The sequence below is a fragment of the Tiliqua scincoides genome, chromosome 1 (genome assembly GCF_035046505.1).
Source record: "Tiliqua scincoides isolate rTilSci1 chromosome 1, rTilSci1.hap2, whole genome shotgun sequence".
NCBI lineage: Eukaryota > Metazoa > Chordata > Lepidosauria > Squamata > Scincidae > Tiliqua > Tiliqua scincoides.
The window spans coordinates 157,321,608-157,330,030 of NC_089821.1; the positions used below are offsets into that span (position 1 = coordinate 157,321,608).

An 8,423-nucleotide genomic window follows, 5' to 3' on the forward strand; every position below is an offset into this window, starting at 1 on the left:
TAGAACCTGTTAATTTATTTGAATCCCACCACTGGATATACTCCCAAGGAAAGCATGTATAGGATCACATCCTTAATTTTTTGTTTGTTTTAAGACAAAGTGCTGAGATCCTCCAAAGTCCAAATTATTTGCCGGATATCATGTGTGGTATTTGTATGGGATTGCGAACTACCAGGATATGATCTGATCTAGCACAGAGACTGGAATGTAAAAGCATGGTGCCATTTCAGAATGAGCATATAAATCCAGCAAGTTAAATTTCACATGAAAACTTACATTATTTTTAAAATCTAAGTATAGAGAGTAGAGCAAATACCATGGCTAGGCAAATACCTCAGTGCACTAAACGTTAATGACATACTGTACACAGGATGCAGTCTTTTACATTTCATGTCCCAGAGTCCCATGGAAAACTATTACAGAAAGTTATTCATGCTTTTCTAAAAATCCACAGTGTTTCCAAAAACATATAATGGCAAAAATGTAGCTCTAGCTGTAATCCTTCTGGAGAAGGAACAGACAATCTATTAACAAAGTAAGCATGCTGACTTTCACTTACATCAGTGGACAGGCTATACTGCCTTGTTTAACAGTAGACACACGGAGAGGCTATGGTAAGCTTGACACAACCGAGCATTCATATTTCTGCTTGGATGGAGGCTCAAAACATCTGCTTTGAAACACTCGATAACACAACACCAGCCCATTTGGATGCAACATTAAACTATGGTTTGGCACTTGGAGAATGTGCCACTGACAACCACAAGCTCTTCCTTCTCTGCCCTTCTCTCTTATTCCAAGAGGAATGAGTTTAAATATGTTATGAACCATCTTGAGGACAGCTAACAACCACAGTAATTGAACAAAACAAGATATCAAACAGAGTGTGAACCTGGTTTGTTTAATGAACTAGGATTAGAACAAACCACAGTTCCTGGACTTCATTATCATAGTCCCCTGAAGTTTTTTATTAAAGGGTAAGTGGAATCTTAAAACTCCACCTCCTTTTGTGCACATGAGAATTGGGGAGAGGACATCTTGAGAGCCCATGACCTTGAGAGCTGGAGGGCCTTTCTTACAAGGAAAAGCAATAATGTTGGGAGTTTTCAGCATGGGAAAAATGTGATTAAGGAGATGATGTGACTGAGACTTATAAAATTATTTGTGTACTGCTTAGGTTTCTGTTCTCTGTATGGTTTCTCCACGGAGTCTTCACCTATCAAATTTTTATGCCTAATAAAGGTTTGTTGTTGTTGTTGTTAAAAATTATGTGTGGAGTGCAGAGAGTGGAAAGAGAAAAGTTTTCTCCTTGTCCCATACAAGAACCAAGGGCCACTCAGTGAAAGTTATTGGCAGGAGATTTAGGATGGACAAAAGGAAGTGCTTCTTCACACAATGCATAGTCTGTGGAATTTGTTGCTACAAGATGTGTTGATAGCCATGAGCCTGGATGGCTTTAAAAACGTTTCAGATAAATTCATGGAGGACAGATCTATCAAAGGTACTAGCTGTCACTAGCATTTCTGGGGAAGTCAGGGGGGAATTGCTAAAGGGTACCATCCTGTGGGGGCCAGGCCATAACCATTCCCACCCACTGCCATATTCTTCTCCTTCTTCTTTTTTTACGAGGCCTATTTTCAAGATCTTAGAAGGCTTTTTAAGAGTCAGGGTGGCAGCCCGGAGCTTTTGTGACACCCAGAAGGCCATCTGAGGCCTTTTTTGGGTGGGGGGGGCATCACAGGGCCAAGTTTGTAAATGCTAGTCATGTTGGCTCTGTGTTGCCACCTAAGTTCAGCGGCAGGATGGCTCTGAATGTCAGTTACAGAGAGCAATGATGGAGAGAACTCTTCAACCTATTGACTTCCTTGACCGATCCAAGAAGTTCCCAGAACAAGGAATTTGTTTCCTTCCCCTAGTGGTCCTTTGGGAGGCCTTTATGACATAAGTCAAGAGAGTTTGTTTGGTGGGACAGAGTAGCTCCCCACTGAAAGTGGTTGAAGTACTTTATGACCTATTCTTAGGCTCACCCCTTGTCTGTAGACAAAGTTACAGGCAATACTACATTTGGGTTACAGACAATCATTTCCAGCCACAGTGTTCAGCTGGGGTCAGAACTGTCTGCAATCTTCTCCTTTCCTCCCTACTAATCCAACTTTCACCCCTTCTTCCTTCTCTGCATCCCAAAACATTCCCTTTCTTTCCTGGGTTCCTCTGGGAAGCCATTGTAATCTATCCACATCCCTTCTCTTCCCTCCAACATTTTTCCCCCTCTTTCTTCTGCCCCTTCCCCTTCTAAGGAGCTCCTCTCCTTCCTCCTTTCTTTATGGCTCCACCATCAAGAAAGCACTCATACCACTCATGTATGAGTGGTAGTGATAGAATTGGCCCGTGTATAGTTTAAGTGAGTGTGCTAGTATAGTAAATCCCAGTGCAAACCCTCTTTTGGGTTTTGAGCAATTTTTGGTCAATTTTGGCGCACTTTAATGTTGCCTCAACCATCTTTCACTACCAAATTACATACGCTTCATGATCCCTGCACACCATTGCTTCTCCCTTCATGTGTGCATCTTAACATGTTCTTGAAAAAAAACACTGCCAGTAATATTCTTAGGTCTAAAATATGTATGGGGTGCTGGCAATGCTGATTGGCTCAATGAAGATTGGCTGCAGGTGGTGGTGCAACACACGCTGCTAAAATGGTAACACCCATTCTAAATAGATCTGTGTGTCAGCACTTTCCCATACAATACATATATAAGTGTCAAAGGGAGATTTTTGAAATAGTAAACCAGGATGAAAGAAGAATGAAAAATATTTCTCAATATTTCATAACATAAAATGGTTCCAATAACTGGACCAGTGAGTTTTATTGAAGTGTTATTTTTTTTTTCCTTAATGGTATCCCTTTCACATTAATTTCCAGCCTCGCCAATTTTCTTTCATCCTCTTCCGTGGTTTGGAGACTCAGTGTGCACTTCTTTTCCCAGTTTTTAATAATTAGTTTTTATAGCACTTTACAAACTTTCACTCATCTGGAGACAATAACATGGAGTCAGCTGGATACCCATTCAGAGTTGCTTGCAGTGGAAGCTGAATAATCAGGACTTTGCAGAATGAGACTGGCGGATATGAGGCCTTGCCCTAGAGTTCCCATTCGTGTTTGCTGCACCTTAAACATGCACTTCAGCTTCTTGAACTATAGAATAACTTTTTTTTAACAAAAGCCAATGTCATGCTTGCTGAACTCTAAGGGCCTGATCCTGAGCCCGTGTGCGCCAGCACGCACTGTTGCAAATGTGCTGTAAGTCACATTTGCAAATCTTACTATGGGCCCACCACCAGAGGTAGCCCAGCACAAGCACTTTTTCCACTGCCTGGAGTTTTCCTGGACCGTTGAGCATCAGAGAAGTGAGTGATGGCGTGGGGGGAGGTGAGGAGGAGACATTCAGGGACAGGAGGAAGCGGGGGAAGGTGGGTGGAGGTTGGGGAGGAGACGTAGCAGGGGAGAGAGCAGGGACGGAGGGGTGGAACTGATGGAGCTCTGCTCCACCGGATCCTGAACCTCAAATTGGACCGCTGTCATGGATATGTACAGTTCAGGCCTAGTAGCATTGCAAGGCCTGAACCAAGCTAAAACAGTAACACAAAAGTGGCTTGCATTTCCTAGCTGCTAGGATTTACATCTCAATGGAAGGTGATTATGTAGCACCTAGGCAGCCAGAAAGACGCCCATCAAGGATGGAATGCAGCTGCAGATCTCCAGGGGGAGGGAAGAGCTGAGAGGGCAAGCTTCCAGCCCCACTTCCTGAAGAAAGGGTCTTTGTTCCTTGTCTCTTGGTGAGAGAGGTGGTGGGTGCACATTCTGCCCTACCAGGACCATGTGGCCATAGGTAACTGGCCTGAGGATCTACAAAAGAAGCTGACCCAGGTGAGGGTTAGGAAATAATAGAGTTAGCCAGTTAGCTTTGTAGTTTTATGCTGTTATGTTTCCTAGAAGTTTTATGCCTCTAGCATTTGCTGCCTTTTGTAACCCTATGTATTTAATAAAGTAGAAAATCTTTTTACCATGTTGGTTCATTGTCTGTTGGGGACAAAGGTTCAGAATCCTGCCTAGCCGTTCAGCAAGCTACCAAAAATCCTCATTGTGGACTAGAAACTTGAGGACTGAGACTTTAAGTAAAGAAAGTGCTCAGTGCCTACAAGGGATATAGTTAAGCCTAAAGGGTCTTGGTTTCCCTGGACTGAGGCACTGGCTCTTACAGGGTGGTGGCAGTACTACTGAACAGGGATCTTTGAGGGCTCTAGGGTTCAGAACCAACAACTCTGAGCACCCAAAACCCTGGGAGTGAGACCCAAGTGTACGACAACCGCACAGCCCAACATGGAGCTCTCTAATTCTGTGGCAGTTCCAGAGTTGCCACAGAATGGAGTAACCCCATTGTGGGGCTGACAGCAACTGTTACCCTGCACATGCCTGATCTTGTCTGATCTCAGAAGCTAAGCAGGGTCAGGCCTGGTTAGTACTTGGATGGGAGACCGCCTGGGAATACCGGGTGCTGTAGGCTTGTACCATAGTCTTTCGAGACTGAAGGTTGCCAACCAAATCATTGTGGGGCTACTTTCTTTACTTGGGGGAAGAGGACAAAAGTCCTCTTGTCCCGAGGAGGTGGCAGCTGCCCGGGGAACACTGGATGCCATGGCAACTGTTTTGCCACCATGGCAGCTCCACACTCTGGGGAGCTCAGGATTGGGCTGTAAGTCATTCTGAAAAAGTATTCCCATTCACATTAAATATGTACTCAATATTAAATAATCCAATCTATTAAAGATGCATTTACTGGCCATTTGTGGCCAATGACCATTGTCAGGTTTTTGGCATCCCAGGCTTGAGATTGTTATTAGCCAGGCTGTGGCAGGAGGGGCCTTGATGTCCAGGCCCGGTATGAAACAGCAGCACTGTACTGTATATGTATGCTGATGCAATCAGCTGCACCTGTTACAGGTGGGAGCCACATGACCTGGGGTGATGTGTGCAGTCACATAGGCAATGGTGGAGTGGTGCAATGCACCACTGGACAGCCAATCAGAGTGGGTCACAAGACTGTCTTGTGACGATGACGTCGCCTCACTCTGATTGGCTGGCCCCAGTATATATGGGGCAAGCACAGACACCAAGGTGTGGGTTGTTGTGGTGGAGTTTCTGCATGCCATGCTGCTGGTTTGTGTACTGACTTTGGACTGCCTTCTCATGACTGTGACCTGCTATATCCCTGACTTCTGGACCGTTTGACTGACTGCTCTTCTGCCTGCTTCTTTGACCAATACATGCTTCTGCAACAAACAAGCCTGTGTCTGCTTCTTTGGCTCTGTTTGGGATTGCCTGCTTCTTTTGCTATCTCCCTATGCTCCCAAGCCATTCTGCTATCGGGAAAGCAAGGCCTATCCTCTTCTGCTGACCTGACAACCATTGATCATGAGCATAGATGGCTTTTAAAGGGATTAGAGGAATTTATGGAGGATGGAACTATCAATAGCTATTTGTCATGATGGTTATATGCTACTTTCAGATTCAATCCTTTTCTACTCCAATTCCATCCCTTTTCCAGTTGTTATTTTATTAGAAGGGGAGGGTGGCAGGGAAAGCTGGAATCAATCTCTTCCATGTTTGACTTTTCTGAGCTTTCTGGGGAAGTCTTTTTTTCCTTTCTTATGACTCAAGAAAGTTTTGAAAAACTGAAAGCATTCTGAAGTGAACTGAGAATCTTGCTCATTAAATAGAAAGCTTGTTTTTTCAGGTTGTCAGTCTACCACAAGGAGCTAATAAGGAATAAACGGGCAAAGATTTTTCTAGATTATTGCTTTTGTAGATTATTTGTAAAACTGGTAGTGGGCTCTGGATGGACCAAAAAGTCCTTTCCCTTGCCTTTGCGTGACCCCACTGGACCACTTCCGAGGCAAGAGAGAAATTATTGCATTGAGTTCATCCTTACTCATTGTGACCCAAGGTTATGACACTGCACCCGTGTCATATCAGTCTAATCAGTGTTGCCCCTTATAATTAGTGACATGTGGTAATCTTTGACATACAACCGAGATCCCCAGTTGAAAGGTAGAAGAAAAATGTCTTCAGGGCACTGTCACACACATCCTTGACCAAGGTGCTTCACCCAGACATTATGTGCCCTCACAAACATTATCTATGACCTTCTGGCCAGTCTTAAAGAGAATCTGCTTAGTGACAACCACAATGTGATGGGGCAGGCCAGGAAAGCCTTTTTTTAATGGCTCCATACCATTTGCTATATCAGCCTGCTAAGGTCAACTTTAGCTTTGTTCTCTGAAGTAGATATAAGTGTATCTAAAGCTACCCAGCCTGGGTAGTTTGTGTGTGGGAAATGCAGCAAGTACAGGTAGCGTGCAATTATAGTTTTCTACTCTGTGTTAATGCCACTGCTAGACTGATGGTTTCACATCTTCTTAGGAATTCCTGCAGTTGATCTCTGAAAGAACAGGCATTTCACCTGATCAAAACAAGAGTCTGACCAATCGAAAAACTTCCAGGGAATGAGAGTCACATGGTGGAAATGATAGCTGAGTTTTCTGTTATTCCCACACAGTCCGTATATACTCCCAGCCTTTTTCATTCATTCTTTTCTTCAGGCAGTGCCACGAAAGACTGCTCTGAGCTCAAGGCAGTTTTTTTTTTTTTAAGAACTGAGATTAAAAAGAAAGATTTAAAGACATAGCTCAACATACACTGAACTTTCTTTCTTTCTTTCTTTCTTTCTTTCTTTCTTTCTTTCTTTCTTTCTTTCTTTCTTTCTTTCTTTCTTTCTTTCTTCAGACATATGCAAAGTTTAAACAGTTTAACAAAGACCAGGTTTCTCTGTGCTTTTTTGCTGCAGTGTGAGAACTTCAATGTCTTGATACCTCTTAAAGTATTTGATGAGAGACTAATAGCCTGACAGGCTAACACTTCACTTCCTTCCAATTAGGAAACTTTGACATCAAAGCCAAGGTCCTCCACTCAACAAGGGCTTATTTGAATGAATTATAGCAGAGAATCAGTCCGGTAGTTTCTTGTTCCTCCTCCCTTCCCCCCACCCTTGTGGAAGCAGAGTCCAGCATAGGCTTTAATAAGATGTTTGAGGTCAAAAGGTTCAGATCCCTCACTGCGAGCACTAGGAAACTGCCAGAGTGTTTCAATATGCGTGGTGTATGTAATGCAATCAGGCCATGCCTAAAACTCCATTATAGACCATCAGTGCAGCCAACCTCCTTTTGGAATGCTCCTGTGTGTTGTTAAAAGCAACAAATATAGGAGTTTTTAGAACTCCATGAATCTTACCTGTTACCATTTCAGTGTACTGAAACCAAACGTGTTTGCCACCATTTGGAGGCAAAATGAAGACACAAGTAGAGAGGTCACTTTAGTTGTACTTTGGCTGGTCCCATATAGACTGGCAACCTAACTCCAAAGCTCAGAGGTACATGGTGTGGAAATCATAAATTGATGTGTCCTATCATCTTTTATGCTGGTCTTGTGAAGGGTAATCATGGTGAATACACTAGTAAAGTCTTGATGTGATTTCCCAAATCCAAACACACATACATGGATATTTTTGTAAAAATACACTGCTCAACCCATATAAATTAGTGGGTAGCATCCTCAAGGCATAAATTGTCCTGATGAAGAGCAATCCTTGCTAAAAGAAAATTTGCATGCCATTTGCAAAGGAAGCCTTTTAAAAATTTACCTCCTCAACCAGAAGCATATCATCAAACTGGGAGAGCAGGAAATAGAGCAGCAGATGAGATTCAGTGTAAATAAATGCACAATGCTAGATGTCAGCACAAAAGAATTCTAATGGCATGTATACATGAACCGACTGTGTATAAATCAACAGTGACTACCCAGGAAAGAGTCCTTGTAGCCCCAGTGAAAGGTAAGTTCAGAGAAAAATATCCGTATCCCTTGGCTGTAGAGATGGTCAATGCAGTAAACTTCAGGAACATGTTCCCCCAAATCCACTTTCATACATCAGGGGAACTCCTTAGAGATTGGTGAGCTGCTGGATTTGTTCAGAAATTATCCGCCCCTCCAAACCAGAAATTGGATAACTGTCTTAGCCAATCCAAGGTAGCTTGAAGGGATCTCCCCTTCCCACCAGCCCTCCACCCTCTTGCATTCAATTAGCTCTAGGAAGATTCCAAGTACCGCTGTAACTTTACCCTGCAACAACCAAGAAGGAAAAAAAGAAGGGGAAATCTCCCTTTATCTCTCTTCTCTGGCACGTTGGAGCATGTCACAGCAATGATGGGGTAAGAAAGGGGGGGAGCCTCTCTCCTCCGCAAATGCTGAAGCTATTGCCCTGCCACCCTCATATGTAAGGAGATTCTCCAACCCCAGACCTGGCAAAATT

General features: G+C 43.4%; 1 pseudogene; it reads left to right on the forward strand.

Annotated features, from left to right (window-relative positions):
- Positions 1–4,445: 4,445 nt before the first annotated feature.
- LOC136636990 (5S ribosomal RNA) lies at positions 4,446–4,565 on the forward strand (annotated as a pseudogene).
- The last annotated feature ends 3,858 nt before the right edge of the window (positions 4,566–8,423 follow it).